This window comes from Anas platyrhynchos, chromosome 4 (assembly GCF_047663525.1).
Source record: "Anas platyrhynchos isolate ZD024472 breed Pekin duck chromosome 4, IASCAAS_PekinDuck_T2T, whole genome shotgun sequence".
In the NCBI taxonomy this organism is placed as follows: domain Eukaryota; kingdom Metazoa; phylum Chordata; class Aves; order Anseriformes; family Anatidae; genus Anas; species Anas platyrhynchos.
The window spans coordinates 12,279,222-12,294,972 of NC_092590.1; the positions used below are offsets into that span (position 1 = coordinate 12,279,222).

Below are 15,751 nucleotides of genomic sequence, written 5' to 3' on the forward strand. Positions count from 1 at the left end.
TGGCACTGCCACCAAAGCATCAGTCGGTCCCCTCCGGCAGGCTGCCACACACAGCCACCTCCGGAAGATAGGGATTGTGCTGTCAGGCTCACTGGGTTTGGTAGGCTTGTTTTTTTAACATGGTCATATGAATATGCGTCTAAGGAAGAAATGTTTATTGCGAGCAACACTAGAACTGGCATCCCACATGCACAGCTCCTTGAACAAACATTTTAAGAGTTGTGTGACTATCTTTTCTTAAACATTTTCTATAGAATTTGAAACAAGAAACAATTCTGGATGAGTGTAAAACAGGTCTTTTTCAGCACCCAGCTATATATGAACAGTGATGAAAACAAGCTCTGGGAGAAAAAAATACATTTCTTTTAATTATTTTGGTATTTCTCCTGTTAATTACTGTTTAAAATGCATAGAATAGATGCTGATTTTAATAAGTACCAACATACACTTGCGTTATACACTGCCATCGTAACTTTAAAATTAGACAGAAAGATGCCTATTGCTGAGGCTATAACCAGTCCCGACTCTACAATTTATGCTCAAAATACAAAGTTGGCATCAAACTTGATCGTTATCACTAAAAAAAAAAAACCACCTTACTTTTAAATTAATTTCAAAAGCAGAGATTAATCTAAAGGATATTCCCTCTTAAATTGTCAGGCTGAATGACAAGTATTAGGACTTCTAAAAATCTCTTCTTCACTAAAAGGAGAATGGGGAATCTTTTGTTTTAGCTGCAGTATTTTCTCTGGAAATATACCACCTCTCTCCTTAAACCTAAACTGAGAAAAAAAGCACCTAAGCGTTTACAGATCTTTAGGACAACTCCCCAGAAGGATGCAACACAACCTTCAAACACAAAATGCCCCTGGCACACCATGGCCATAGAAGAGAAGAGAGAAGAGGCATGTAGCAAGCAGCAGGCTGCCTGCTGCCCCATGGGACAGCCCCACGCTGCCATGCCTTACTCCAGCTAAGCTGCCTTTTTTTTTTTTTTCCCCCCCCCAATCACACATTTTCCCCTATAACCTCTCAGCAAAACTTCATTGTTCTTTTTTTTTTTTTTCTTTAAAGCACTCTTAAAAAAATAAATTAAATAGTAAAGAAAAAGGAAAAAAAAAAAAAAGAGGAAGAAAACGGAAGGGGGGAAAAAAAGCGCTTTGTGAGCTGGAATGCTAAGCCATCTACTTACAGGCAGTTTCTGTGGGCTTGCTACATAGCTGCCAGATTCCCCGAAGATGAGAGTCATGTGAGGAGGCAGAGCGTGGTTCAGGGGGCTCAAGCTAAGAAAACACAGCACCGTGCGCTGGGCTAATCCTGCACCTGTGGTGTGTTATTCGGCAGCAAAGAAATGCAGTCCAGGCTGCCTCTGCCTAATGCAGCTCAGCTGTTTTTCTCAGCACTCCCTTTGATTGTAAGCTGGCAAACAATGTTATTTCAACCAGGCACAAAGCAATATTCAGGCCACATAGGATATGACAGTAGAAAGGTGAAAGAAAAAGAAAAGCCTGGAATTACAAATAAAATAGAGACATTGAGCAATACAGGATTTGTAACTATTTCCAGATGGCTACAAGCAGGTTCCAAAGTTAGGAAGTGAAATGCACACTGGTGCTCCCCTTTCGCTCCCCAGCTCCCTTTAAATTGGGTCTGCCTGAGCCAGGGATACACCACAGTCGTTCCTTTATCTAGCTCAACACAAGGTCTCCAGTCAGTGCAATCAAGAGAAGGGCTGATGGCTTTTAGGCTTCTTGTGGTTTACCTTCTAGGCAAAATAAAAAATGCCACTGGAGAAGAGATTTTAATTAAAACAGATGACAGGGATCTGCTCTCTATTTTGTTTTCTGTTTTTTTTGTTTGTTTGTTTGTTTGTTTGTTTGTTAATTATTATTGTTTTTTAAGAGAAGGGGCCACCAAAGAGGTCTTCAAGTCACTGCTAGGATACCTAGCTTTTGAGAGCATGACACCAAAAAAGAAAAAAAAAAAAAGTAGGAAACTTAACAAGAACTATATGCAAAAAGAAGGAAAATCTGGTCCCTTGTCGGAAAGACAGCAAATGTTTAACTCCAAGGTGGAGGCATGATAGTTGAGAACAATCAATTATCCTGATATTTATAGGATAACTAGTACTAAAAATACCCTGCAGTTGTGATCTGCAAATATATTTAACAAAAAATATTATTTAAAAAGAAAACAACGGTCACAGGTTATTGATTTTTTCACATCCTGGGAAGAACTTAGATTTTAACTCTAACACAAGGAAAAAGAATCTTGTAATAGGCATCTATTCCAGATAACAGTCATTTAACACACAATACCTCCTTCATATAACATCTACCATTTCCAAGTTAGTATATAACTGTTGGAGCTGACTTATAGATACTGTTTCTTATCAACTTTTTTTTTTTCTTTTTGATATTAAGCCATAAACATGAGATGCTGCATTCATAATATGCTCATGGGATTTTCTACTTAAACGCTTTTCTCCACAAAATGATACTTTAATTTCCACTCCATTGTTATCTAGTCTAATTCCAAGTTTGGAAACTGTAACAAAAATATGAGATATCTGACCTTTTGAAAATTATGTATCCAATTTCTTGTTGGAAAGTTTATTGCTGTTGCTACTTATCAATGGGATTATTAAAAAAAAAAAAGAAAAGAAAAGAAAAGAAAAGAAAGAAAGAAAAAAAAAATTATTTTCTTTAGATAAAATATATTCCTCAGAGAAAATGTTCAAAACTAATCAGGAACTATCCAAATTTTCAATTGACTTTGTGCAGAAGGGCTCCCTTGTCAGGATGCCAAATGAAAGCAGTACAATTCCTAGTGCAACAATTAAAGGTAAGTATCTGGATATTCAATGTGATCTATAGAGGAGAAGGTAAGAAACAAGACTTTATACAACAAAAAATAAAACAAATACATTTCCTTTTAAAAAAAAATATATATATATACACACACATATATATATATTTTACTCTTGAAAATCCTCTCTTTTTTTTTTTAAACAATCTTATCCACGCTTTCTTCAAGCTATTCAATACTAGCAGACTACTCTCTGCTATCAGAGGTGATGTTTGTATTTTAATTCCTCCATATCATCTGGTGTGTTCCAGCTGCATCCCTACTTTAGAGAACCATTGGTATATGCTAACAAGATCATGCGCACCATGTGTAAGAGATACGTGACATATATTCCTCTACCAAGGCAATTTCGTGAGATGGGCTGGCTCAAAACTCCTTGAACTTTATGGTGGTGTTCCTTGCAGCCATCACACTCTCCACCTGTTCATCTCTCTGAGAGCTTCCCGCTTGTTGCCTTTTTCTTTTTTTTTTTTTTTTTTTTTTTTACTGTTACTGGGATAGCTGCATGTGAAGAAAGGAGGCCTCCCCTGCCTTTTGGCCTCTTCTACCATCATTTCCATGCTTTCAGACTTCTCCTCCTAAAATTAGGATACACACAGATTCTGAAACGAATTACAAAGCCAATTTGCTTTAAACTTCATGAGGTTTATATATAATGTGGTAAGTCTAAAACAACCAAAATGATGCAAAGCAGCCCTCCTCTCTCACCCCTACCCATGCTCCCCAGTGACATCTCATTTTACAGCTAGGGAACGAGGACCCAAAGGTCACAGGTTTATTCATCCGGTTAGCTCATGGCTCAGCTCAACTTCACACGTGAGTCCGGGCTTTCCAGGGGGAAAAGCTCTGCATTGTGTTGGAGGGAAGGGAAGGGAAGGGAAGGGAAGGGAAGGGAAGGGAAGGGAAGGGAAGGGAAGGGAAGGGAAGGGAAGGGAAGGGAAGGGAAGGGAAGGGAAGGGAAGGGAAGGGAAGGGAAGGGAAGGGAAGGGAAGGGAAGGGAAGGGAAGGGAAGGGAAGGGAAGGGAAGGGAAGGGAAGGGAAGGGAAGGGAAGGGAAGGGAAGGGAAGGGAAGTCCAACTAGCAGCCCAGGCTTCTCAACTCCAAGAATCAGAGACCAAGCTCATGTCATTTGAAAATGGATCATTAAATCTCAATACAAAGAAATTCAGTGGCTTCTCCAAAGCTTCTAACAGTGTGTGTGTGGAGGAAGAAGGACTTACCTACAGTTTTCCATACCCTAAAAGCAAGTGATAACCCTATGTTATCCACACACCTTTTCATATAAATCAATGATCAAAACTTATTAAAAACAAACAAACAAACAAACAAACAAAAAAAAAAACAAAAAAAAAAAAAGCAAAAGATTGGAAAAACAATGAAATACAAGGAAGCTGAAGCATAATCGAGACTGATAAAAAAATCTTTATGTAGGCACACCTTTTATATATAATTATTTTTCCAACTGGTCACCCACCTAAACGTTTATGTTTAATCAGCTTTTGAAAGTGGTGGACTAGATGGCTGTGGAGACTAGGAACTAGGTATGGAGACTGATTTACATGGTGCCAGTTAAAATTCAGCAGAAGTCAGGAAAAGCTGGCTGCTCGATTGCCTTTCCAAAACCAGAACCTTGTCCTGGCTGAAGTTCTTCAAGTAACTATTGACCTCTCACCATCTATATTTGTAATTTCCAGTAAATATCTTTCCTGTAAGTTGAAGAGCTGAGGTGAAAGATCATATAGGGAAATTGGCAGAAGTATAGACGACCATTTATGCTCGAGGCAATGAAGCATTGTTGCTTTGTTATTTAAATGTCATGGATAAACAGGCAATTTTTGTTCCAGAGGTAATAATAATATAGCATTTCTCATGAGTGCTGAATCTACTCCTTTTTTTTTTTTTTTTTTTTTTTTCTTTTCCCTCTCTTTTTTCCCTGAAGCTTGCACTTAACCCTATTACAAAGGAAAGGCTACCACTCTACATTCAGGAACCATGCCAAAGTGCTTGTCAGGAAAAAAAAATAAAAAATATATATATATATATATATATATATATGGCATCTTACTTTCATTAATACATTAAAAATGTCATAAAAAACACAGCTCCAGCACAAAATACAGTAATTGCCAGCTGCCTAATTATTTTCTCATCCTCTTTCAGCCCTCAACACAATGCCTCCTTTAGGCTCACTGCCAATGCCATTTAGAACATTAAAAATATCCCCAATATCTGCAGAGATTTTATGTGGCAAAATGTACTCTAATGGACAAAACTGAAGCAAATCTCAGAGCAAACAGATCCTATTTACTTTAAACAATGACAGAAGCGAGACCACTGAGTGATGTAAACTTATCCGCGGGTTTGCATCCATATTTGCAGAAGAACAGTTTAGTGATAGGAGGTTAGAGGTGGCTGAGGACAAATTTGGGTTCCCAATTAACACTAGCGAGCCATGAAAGCCTTGTCTGCTAGGCGCCATCACACACAAACTATCCTCCCACTGCACCGGGCCCTTGCTCTCTGCCGGGTTCAGTGTCTCCTTACTTGCTCAACAGTGTAAGCAGAGGGATCATTAGTTATGACTGGTAGAGTCTAGGAGATAATGTTGACTCTTATTTCAGGAACTATTAAGCTATAAACACTGCTCTGAAAGCCATTTATCTGCATTTGAAGATAAACAGAGAAGCTACTCAATTAACTAGATTGCAAGAAATAAGCTACAGATGCCAAAGTGAGTCACTTTTAAATTCCAAAAAGGAAAATGTGTGCATTTAATAAGCACAATTTTATACTGCAAAATTACTGACATGGAAGTTCATAAGCAGCATAGCTTAACCGTTCTGAGATGTCTGATAAAGGAACACAAATCAAAGTGTAATTACAAAACAGTTAATTCCAAGCGATGCAAATTACATGCACTTACAGTTCGCAAGTTACTACCAGAGATAACAATTTTGAAGTATACCATCATAGAGTGGAAATCCTTGTAGAACGGTATTTAAATTTTATCTCCACATCAATACAATTTGAAAATGAGATGCTATCCCAGACCTTTGCAAGGAAGATAAATGCTGAACCTGTCATGCCTGAATCTGCACTTGCTAGGGAGAACATTCTTGCCCAGATAAGCAATAGAGTATGAAATTATTTTCCTGAGTCTTGCCAACTAGCCCCCCCACTCCCTTTTTTTTTTTTTTTTTTTTTTTTTTACTGAATACTATTTATCTATTTGTCAAATCTCTTTGAGATCTTTATGGTATTAATTTAAGAAAATTAAATATAAAAAAAAAGCACCAAACCACTAAAAAGCGTAACCACAAAATAGTTTCCAATACCCTTTAAAGTATGCAAACTGCAAGGCATTCTACGTGTTGAGAAAAAGATGGATTTTTTTTTTTTTGTCACAACAATTAAAAACCTGATCTTTCCTTGTGTTTCCAGATGCCAGCGCCTTTCAAGGCAGCTCGGAGGTCAGCCTGGGGAACACGCAGGTGCGCAGTGTGTTGGCAGCTGAAAGCTTGCGAGGCTGCGCTGAAATCCTATCCCCCCCCCCACTCCACATTCCTGCGGGCATTATAAACGCTCCCTGAAGGAATATTACCCTAATGCGGACTAATTTTCCGCAAACAACCCCAACCTCATTAAACCTCTTCTTTATCAGCATTGTTCAAAGCCGTTTTTCTGGTAATATTGAACTCCCTTATGCCCATCTAAAAAGAAAAGAAACTCCTTTTATGTTCTCTCTGGTATCACTTCTCCTATTCAGGTCCACTGGCACTACACAATAGGGTCAATAAAAATATTCAGTTTCATCATATGGTAGTAAAGACTACGGCACAGAGATTAAGAGAGTTATGTTCCCATAAATATAGAGTAAAGGGACTGTTCTCCAAGCAGGGTCTGATAGATTTATATGGGTGATCCCAGCTTGCAGGCAAGCCCAAATGAATTAGAACGACGGTATTCCTAAAGCAGGTGTTCTCCTGGACTTGTGGTTCCTCATGCTCCTGAAATGACCTCATACCCTTCCCTAGACAAATCCTTCTGGCCTTCAGTGGGATCACACAAATTTAATTTTCTTAAGATGAATACCCACTGCCATTAAAATGATTTAAACATTTGAACGTGCTTTCACTGAGCTTTGTTGTGAAGCCAAAATAAGAACTAGCTTGCATGCTCGCATTCAGGTACAAAGAAAGAAAGAGGGAAAGAAAGAAGCATAACACAGCAGCGAGGCTATGACATACAGAATGTGTGTTCTCATCCCAAGGTGACGACTACCTAATTATGGGATCTCATCCCAGTTGCTCTGTGATGCAGCCTGCCCACCTGCAAATCATTGATGCAAACAATAACGTTCTTTTAAAAGTGTTTCTTCTTTCCAGATGAAAACCCTTGTTGTTAAAGGATTGGCACAAGAATAGCATATAATCTCTTAGACTCTTCCCCTGCTCCATCCAGGTTGTCTTGAACGGCCTGAAACTCCACATACAGCACAGGATAACAAAATACAGAAAGGAGACAGAGCCAGAGGATATCTGCCTATTGTAACCACACAGTCTAACAACAATCCTGAAATGATAAAACCAGTTGTACTGTAAATTGCTTGCTCTGAGGAAAACAGTAGACAAAACAGCATTTTATTTTCCATTGATTCTTCTGCCTGCTGTTCAACAAAGAAGAACCCAAGAGGAATTGCCAGGAATAAGGGCATCGGGAAAAGGAAACAAAGGCAAAAGTACAGGGAGAAGGCAAGCCATGCATCCCCACTCTTTGGCCAGTTCACTGCAAGTCAGCGGAGATTCTTTTGAAGGAAGCTGAACTATAAATAACCCATAAGGGCTCCAAATCAGAGGAAAAAAGAGTTAGTTACACTGAAACAATCACTGGGAAAATTAAATATTTGAAAAAAAAAATGAAATTATTAAATAATTAGAAATATTGCTACTATACGATACAATAAAGTCAGTATATACAATGCAAGTATGAAAACCATGGTCCTCATAATCACTGCTCACATGTGCACAGTGAACAGAAATCTGTGGTATAACACTGTTATCATATGCATCTAACTCTATAAAAGACGTATTAAGTAACTTCTTAAATGAAAATTGTTCTTTATCAACAGACTTGTGAAACAAGCCAAAGCAATAACCACATCTAGGATAGCCCTAAGCAAAAATCCAGCCACTCCATCCTCCAGACAGCTCAATTACGGACTGTACTGGGGAGAAGCCACTTGCAATATTGCGTACTGCATGTGTGCTCATATCCACGTGGTACCAACTATAGCCAGAAAGACTCCTCATGCCCTCTTTACCACTCTGAAAAGGAAAATACATGTGTCATGTTTTACACCATTTAAAAATAAAAGCATTTCCAAAAGCATTAACATTAGGGGGTTGAACTAGATGACCTATAAGGTTCCTTCCAACCCAAAATGTTCTATGATTCTCTAATTTATTGTTCTCTTCTTCAAATTACTCTTTTTCATATTTTAAGTTCCTGCCTTCCCTCAGCCTCCTTTGATCCAGAATGTTTTAAGCACTTCTTCCTTTTTCTCTATCCTTTTAAAAAAATACATACATATATATATATATATATATATATATATATATATATATATATATGTTTGGATACTTTTTCTTCATTGAGTTTTCTTTTAAATAAATCAAGTAAGTTTCTTTGTAACAACTTATTTCCCCTGCACCAACTTACATTTTCCTAGTCTGTTTCTTCCTCACCTGCTTTTCGTCTCTTTTCGTCTATAACCTCATCACTCTTCCAGCCCTTCACTCCTCTTGCTTTCCTTGTACAAGCTCGCTGATCTTTTCCCCCTTTCTCTCACTTATTTTCTCACCAATTCCTTAAATATTTATGTCAAAACCATCTGAACTCCACTCCTTTCTCAGCCTTTGTTGCCCTGCCCGACTTTCATGCCCATTTAAAAGCACATGCAATACGGACCATGAATTCTACTTAAATTATGCCATATTAAGTATACCATGTTGGTATGTAAGAAACCATAATATTTACCTCTTTGGAGGGAATGTCTTGCATGGATGAGTTAGAATCACAGTTTGTACATCCGTCTGTGTGCAATACTAGTGGACTTAAGTAACTGCTAGCTAATCCCCACAGTTGTGACTGTCTGACACAACGCATTTCAACAGCATTCAGCAGTAACTCAAAACATCATTAAAATCTTAGCTGACTGTACTGTGGGGAAAAAAGTGTTGGACTCCCACTAAGTAAGACTCAGCCTGCCTTTTTTGTGCAGCTATCCCTTCCTTACAAGAAAGGAAAGCAGCTTGTGTACACTTTTCATAGTAGACAGAAGCAGGAGAACGCAGGCTGTGTTCTATGGATTTCAGCTGAGATCCAATCTGAAGTTTACTGAGCTTTCATTAGCCCACTAAAATTTAATTAGAAGCCTCGACCTCAATGAAAGCCAACGAGAAGTTGCAACTAATGCCAACAAAATACAATAGCATGGGTCCTCACATGAAATTAAAAGACAGCGGCTCTCCACAGATAAGAAATAAATAATCAAAATTAGATTTTTCTTTCCCTTTTCTTCTTTTTAGATATTTAAAGAAAGATGGAAATTGTCATCCTGATGAATTTAATTTCTTTAAAGTCCACTCAATCTCTAAAAATAATCCAAGTCACAAGAACAAGGGGCCTATAGCAAATATGTGTTTCAAGCTGAGATGCTGTGTAATTTCACAGAGAAAGAAAAATATTTTCACAAGTTTTCAACTTCTCATTTGTATAAAATAGTTTATTTTATAGCTAGGTAAAGATGTAAAACCAAACTTCTTCGTTAGCGTAACGTACCGTAAGTCACTATAAACACTGTTAACATAACTAAATGCATGAATTGTGCAACAATTTCCATCTGAATATATAAGGGAGTAGATGCCAAATATAGGGTAAAATAATATAATAACAAGTCAGCTTTCTTCTATAAAATAGCAGAATTCTTAAAGAATGTGTTGGTGGTCAAATCTCTGACAAATAGGAGGTTGTTTCCGTGCTACACAGCCTGATCATTGGTCTGGTCAACCTATGCTAAGGAACAAGAAAATCTATTTGGATATTCTGTAAATATGCACAGGGAGTATTATTTTCCTATAAAGTCATCTGAAATTACTCGCTGCCAGCTTGTATTTCTTATTGCTGCTCATTTAATGCAGCAATGCTAAATGAATTCCCTACTCAACTCTGCAATAGAGGAACGATTTTCTAAAGCCCCTTCCTGGGTGGGGACCCTACTGGGTCAACCAACCAACATCACTGAGCTGCAGCCAGGCGGAAAAGGAAAAGGATAAAACACGTTTTTAAGGATGAATGTGATCACTATATAAATTCACTCACACGTATAATAATTTGTATTTCTACACTAGTCTTTTTCCAAAGTAGCTTCCCCTTAGACTGAGGGTGGTAGACACAAGTACCACCTCTATGTGCTAATGAAACAGTCTCACCTCCATGCCCAAGCTGGGGAAAAACAATAAAAATAAATAAATAAATAAATAAAATACCAAGTTGATCAACCTCTGCACAGAATATACATTTTTTACCTTCAGTTATCATTGTGCCCAAGGAAACTAAATTAAAAGATTTAGACATGCATTCAGCAGAAAATCAATGTGAACATTAACATGTTGCTAAATGCGGTATCAGAAAATACATTAGTTTTGATGGCTTTCTTCTGTAAAATATACCATAGTCAGATTATAAGTAATTAACAAATCTGACTCAAAAATTACTTCCTTAGAATATTCCACTTACAGATCCTTATATCTGCAACGCCTACTTTGTTCACAGACACAAATTACACATAAAACAGACGGCAGAAAAACAAGAATGCCAGTCGGAAATTCAGCTGAAATTATGACTAATGTTTGCCAAATTGATAGTGAGCTACAGTTGTAGTATCCTATTTAGGAAGTGAGCTCTGAGCTTCATCTGCCCAGTTGTAGCAAGAAAAATAAGAGGGTGTAAAGTCGGGGAAAACATCATATAAACTCTGTTAGCTTTATCTTAGAAGTCAACTTAAAATTGTAGTTTAAAAAACCCATCTCTTAGCATGAGTAAAATGTGAACCTCAACATCAAGCCTACACTATACAAGCAAGAATAAGTCTTGAAATACTTATTTGACAGAATAAGGTTAAGATATTTACGTTCAAAACAGTCTAGAATGTACTCCAAGAGGGAAAAAAAAAAAAAAAGTATAATCAACAACATATTTTTGTTATGCAGCACCAGAATTTCTTCTATGAACATAAATGACATAAATCAACAAAGCCTGGAAGGTATACTTAAAGAAACGGCATCAGATATCCATTTAAAAGTATCCCAAACAAGAATAGTTAAACACAAAAATAACTGAATTAGCACTTTATAATTTATTCTACATCCTGCCTGCTGCAGTTTCAGTAGGATGTGATACATTCAGCATAAAACACACACACACACACACACTTCTTCAGTTTTATCCTCAACAGCACAGTCAATTAAGTTATTAAATTGAGCTGATTAAATTCCAAAGCTGGTTATGTTTCAGCAGAGAAATCAGTGATTTCTGCAAACTGTTTGTACATGGTCTTAAATCTTCACCCCTTTAAAAACCCTGAATCTAGATAACAAAATCCTGGCTTTGCATTGTTGGCTTTGCCACCACCACCTAGGGCCAGGATTTCAAGACAAGATCATGCACACACAGAATTACTGTTGCTTTTTCTCCGTCAGTTAGAGAAAGTCAATTAAAAAAATGTGTATTTAAGTAATAGTAGGTTGTTTCTCAAGTAAACCTCAGCTCACACTGAAAATAAACTGAGTTATGCTGTTGAAATTGAAGGTGAAACCAAGTCCGGAATGCACTGTAATGGATTTGCAGGGTCCCCTTTTGGTTTTCTCATTCATTATCCAATGAGAAATATTGGGGAGACTTGGGAAGAAGTCAAAATCCTTGACTTTAAAACCTCACACCCATTTCACAAGACATTATTAGGAACAATAGCGTTCTATATCCTATTGCTAATTCCCTTCACTAGTAAAAAATGTTTTCAGGTTTAGCAATAATATTGACCAAGTGTTTTAAGACCACTTTTTTCCCTTCCCTGCAAAATTGTGCCCTCTTAGCACTCTCAGGAGCTTTTGTTTCTGCCAAAGGCAAATTCAGTTTCTGCACATAATAGTGGTGGCAAAATGGAGCTCAGCACACTTCTAGCAAGGACCAGATGCACTTTGTATAGATCATTCTATTAGAATAGCTCAAACCAAAATACTGCCAATTTAAAAGTGAAAAAAAGCATGCCTTTCAGACATGCTTACAAGAAACCAGCACAATCAAGTTACTCTGCCTGCATGTTGTATTTCTTATGCAAATCCAGAAAAGTCCAGCAAAACAGATTTGTTCTCTGATTTTTTGTATGCTTCCTTCAGAAACCTTTTAAACTACATGAATAAGAAAAAAAAGCCACACACTGAAAAACTCCTTTTAACCAATGTACCACAGGCCAAACATCTCCCAGAGATACTGGGGAGAGCTGAGGAGAATTATTTACAAAACAGATGCGTTAGAAAATTTGCCTTAAATTACTGTAAATCTTGACCCATTTAAAAACCCTGAAGCTAGATAACAAAATCCTGGCTTTACACTATTAGTTTTGCTGGCACCTCCTAGGGTTGGGATTTCAAGGCAAGATGTTGGACACACAGAATTCCCATCTTTTCCTGTTTTTGCAAGAATTTGCCTCTCCTCATTTTTCTTTGCATGGATTTGCTATCCATTGCATAGTTTGCCCTACAGCAAATGATCATCCTGCTGGTGTTCCCTTTTCAACCATGACACCCTTCTGCGGTGAAGGGCAACTCCATACTCCTTCAAAAGAGGATCTTCACCAAACACTCCCAAGTCACGTTACGAGACTGACTGTCTGACAGGTGGGGAGGGAAGCCTTTCCTCAATCAAGCTAGATCAGTGATTTTAAGAGACTGACACTTAGCTTCATCTAAATGAAAGCTTTCCAGGGATTCACTCAAGGAGAAGAGACAGAACACAATGCACTCAAGCAATTAGCCATGCTTACGAACACCTAAAACCTTGGCAATTAGGATAAGGACAATGGGCTCCATTTCCATACAACAGTGACCCCTAACTAGGGAGCTCTTCTTTCCAGAAGCAACACCTCTTTCCAAATTCCTCAGCCATCAAGCATGAGCAGGTGTCATCCCCGTGTCATGTAATCCCCCCCCCCCAAAAAAAAAATGTTCTTTGCCATTTGTTGAGGGACCTCTTCATCTTCCATTCCCAAATCACATGGGCTAGGGCTTCCCTAGACTGTAAGGATTATTAAAGAAATAAATAAATGGAAATCTAAATGTCAATAAGCCCCAAAGATCAGACTTATATCTAACTTAAATTGTAAACAAAGCAGAATTGGAGGTATGAGGATTTAGGGTAGGGTTCCTCTCCTCTTCTTTGAGCTGCCAAAGCCTAGTCACCTAACTCTTCTCCACTCATAACTTAGACTCTTACTTTACATAAAAACAATCATTAACTGCACTTCTAAACATCTAAATATTTCTAAAGCATCTTTCTCCCCCTTTGATGCTGGACAGGCAGTTATCACATAGGCAGGAAAGGACAGATGACATACACTGTACTCCCACGGCTTGGATATACAATTCACTTTTTATGTTTTACAGTGCATAAGAATAGGAATCACAAGCAAATGACTCCTTCCCCGATTGTACTTTGCAGAGAAAAATGGGACACAGTATCTGAAATTCCTGATGCCCAACATGGATGCTCTTTGGCCAGGCCGGGCCTCAGCCGGCTGCTTGCTGGGACATTGGTAGAAACCAGCTTTCACCAGAAGGAGTAGTTAAAGGCACGGCCTCTCCATTGCACCAGAAATCCCTCCTCCTGTTCCCGAGATGCATATTTTGGGCCGTGGCAGATTGCCTCGTTTCAACTAGCAGCCCCATGACACAACCCAGAGGCTGAAGGAGATGTAAACTATTTACCCTGCCTCCTCACACGTTATTTTTGCAGGCCGCCCGCCCTGGGCCATGTTTGTTTATAACGCCAGTGCTCCCTACTCCTGCGGGGCGCTCAGCAACGGAGACTCCGGGGAATTTCTATCTGAGGGAAGGCACTAAGTGATTTGGGTTTCTGGCCTGGAAGATGCTTTGTTTAACTTGAAAATAGTTTGGAGAAGTAGCGCAGCAAGTGGGCTTTCCCCCAGAGTTTGGTGTCGCAAGTGACACTGCAATGTGACTAGGAGGAAAAACCACAGATACAGATACAGAGTTTGCACGGAAATATATATAAATAAAACACACGCCCAAGATTGAGGATGAAAACAGTAGGAATTTTCAGATTTTGTGACTAAATAGAAAAAGAAAAATTAAAAATAAGCTTAAATAAGCTTTGGAAGTTTCCACCAGTCGTTTAATGGAGAAACTGCCAATGTCACCTTGAATGCCTATGGTTCAGCCCAGAAACAAAGGAATTTGTTCCTTTTCTAAAGTATTTACTGCTTCTTGAAATCTCCGTATTTTTGCTTTTGTTGCTTAGAGCTCGGTCAATGTTTACACAGAAATGTTACTTTGAAATAGAAGTATTTACATTTCACTGTACTATTTGTACATTTTTTCAAAAATTCTGCTTTTGTTTAGTTGAAGCTAGTCCTCAAATGTAACTCAAATTTATAAATACCTCGGGCTTAAAAACAAATATTTTCTGCTGATCTGCACTGTTTTGAAGTTTTGTTGTTTGTTTGTTTTTAATTGTCTTGACTCTTTCAATCAGCTCTAGCAACCAAACCACTTTCCAGACTTCTAGGAAGCAAACTAAGGACAACGATGTTAATTAGGAATTTCCTATTGTAGCTGTAAATTTTAATAGGATGTTAAGGTCAAGCATTAGACCGAAAAGAAATTTAAGTTAAAACTAAATAAAAGTACCGTTTTTTCAAAGGTAGAAATGGTGGGGGATCAGCACTTAGAAAATTCACAGGAAGTCCCTATAGACACTTGTTGCCATAATAATAAGGTACTGACCTAAGTATCTACAGAGTTATGAGAAAAAAATAAAACCAGACCCATTTAGATGTGCAAATTAAGTGACATAATGAGCCCCATTTAAAACACATCGTTGATCCTCCATCCTCTCTGTGCTCAGGACTTCAGACATTTTGCACAAGCTGCATCTCACCAGGATACCAAGAAACAAGGACCTCAGTCACAGCTGGGGCCAGCCCTGCTGGATCAAAAGTTTCACAGAGGGGATGCTATTTCCCGGCGCAACACAGAAAAGCAGTATTTTAAGAGGGAGGAAAGTACTCTCTCAGAGCAATCCTTCTGTAGTAAACCCTGTGTTCAAGCACTCCACTCTTTCCAAAACATCCTCTGGTGCGAAGACTGACTGAAACACACAAACTTTGCAGGGCATTTTGTACTTCGATTAGCACAATGTTGCTTGGGATTCATATTGAAGGATAATACCCAAACACGCACCACTGCCTTGCAAACTCTGAGCAGCTCTGTGTGCAAAGCAGTTATGAGCTAATAAATTCTGCATTTGCTAGTAAAACAGCTATTTTCTTTAGCTTCAAATACCATACAAATGTAGCATTACATCCCTGGGGGTGTTTAAGGAAAGGTTGGATGTGGTGCTTAGGGGCGTGGTTTAGTGGGTGACATTGGTTGTAGGGGGGTGGTTGGACCTGATGACCTTGGAGGTCTTTTCCAAACTTTATGATTATATAATTAGTTAAACTGTCCTGATGCGTGAAGTCTCCAGTAGTCTACATGGCAGCCATAGGAAAAGCTTTCCAGGTCTGCCAGCATGCCTCATGTCCAGT

General features: G+C 38.3%; 1 protein-coding gene across 8 annotated transcripts in view; it reads right to left on the minus strand.

The window, feature by feature from the left end:
* BMPR1B (bone morphogenetic protein receptor type 1B) overlaps positions 1-15,751 on the minus strand; it is a 257,236-nt gene that overhangs the window by 43,443 nt on the left and 198,042 nt on the right. Inside the window, exon 1 of one of the 8 annotated variants that reach the window (XM_038178635.2) lies at positions 1,193-1,319. The exons of the other annotated variants lie outside the window; for them this stretch is intronic. The gene's annotated coding sequence lies outside the window, so the exon portion shown is untranslated. Of the gene's footprint in view, positions 1-1,192; positions 1,320-15,751 lie in introns of those variants that run through there. 8 annotated transcript variants of the gene reach the window in all.